This window comes from Propithecus coquereli, unplaced genomic scaffold, assembly GCF_000956105.1.
Source record: "Propithecus coquereli isolate 6110/MARCELLA unplaced genomic scaffold, Pcoq_1.0 Scaffold41, whole genome shotgun sequence".
Classification (NCBI taxonomy): domain Eukaryota; kingdom Metazoa; phylum Chordata; class Mammalia; order Primates; family Indriidae; genus Propithecus; species Propithecus coquereli.
The window spans coordinates 6,017,686-6,018,802 of NW_012149841.1; the positions used below are offsets into that span (position 1 = coordinate 6,017,686).

At 36.0% G+C, this 1,117-nt stretch overlaps 1 protein-coding gene across 1 annotated transcript in view; it reads left to right on the forward strand.

Moving 5' to 3' along the window:
* RAD51AP2 (RAD51 associated protein 2) overlaps positions 1-1,117 on the forward strand; it is a 12,428-nt gene that overhangs the window by 9,582 nt on the left and 1,729 nt on the right. The window lies entirely within an intron of this gene.

Sequence of the window (1,117 nt, forward strand, 5' to 3'; positions counted from 1 at the left end):
TGTGGTACCAAGGGTGTGGCATAGGGGTAGGATTAAAATTAGGGGACTAGGTAAAGTTATAGTCTGGTCAGAAATTTTTGGTATTATACAATAAGATTAGATCTAAAAAAAGTACCATTGTAGGTGAAATATATTTACCAAAACATCTTCAGTCGTGCATTGTTTCTCAGAACATTTTTCCTGGTTTCTCATTATCAGTAGAATGCTTTCTCTGATACCTTTATTGTCACTTCAGAACTGTACCTTTTCCTCTTAGCTTATGATGAAATAATCTTAAAAATTAATTGATGCCCTGGGAAAATAAAAAACTCATAAGTAGTCAGTCTCTTCTCCCCTGAATAAAGGAAATCACTGATGCAACCAATACTCCGTGAGTCTAAAAGCATGGTGGCAAGAATTAGCCTGGTAAGGGTTGGTTTGCTTCTTCTAGGGTAGAAAGAAAGGAAGAAATTGGGTTTAGGAATATATTTTGATACAGAATAAAGGGAGTTAGGGAGCACATACTCATGTGGTCATCACAATTGTGACAATGAAATGGATATATGAGGAAGATTTAAATAAAGTATGTGTACAAATTGGAAAATGAATATTACATTTGTTTGAAATATCTAAACCCATAACAATGTGATTCTGCCTTCATGAGTTAAAGTGACTCATTGTCATGAAAAATAATACATGAGGTCAGCCAGAATTATTTAATACTGTTAGGATAGTCATCTTGGATTCACTTTCAAAGTATATGAAAGTTGAATCATCTTCCTGAGGCTTGTTAAAATCAATAGGGTAAGGGAAAAGTTGGGAGATAAGTGGGACATGGGGGTTAATAAGCATGGACTTAATGCCTACCTAGGTGGAGTGGGTGCCTAACTAACTTGGTGTGATTTAAAAAGGCATCAGAAAGATTCTGGTTATCCTGAAATGTTTTAAGACCTACCTACCTGACACCATGTCATCTCCTCTCTTAATTAAAGTTTCTATCACTAAATGTCTTCAGTGCATCCTCTCTCTTATCTCTCGCTGCCTCTCTCTCTTCTTTCTGTGGTATAGAGAAGGCAAGTACAGTATTTTGAAATTGTTTTGAGCTGTGTTATATGCCAACTGGCTAATTCACCAGGTG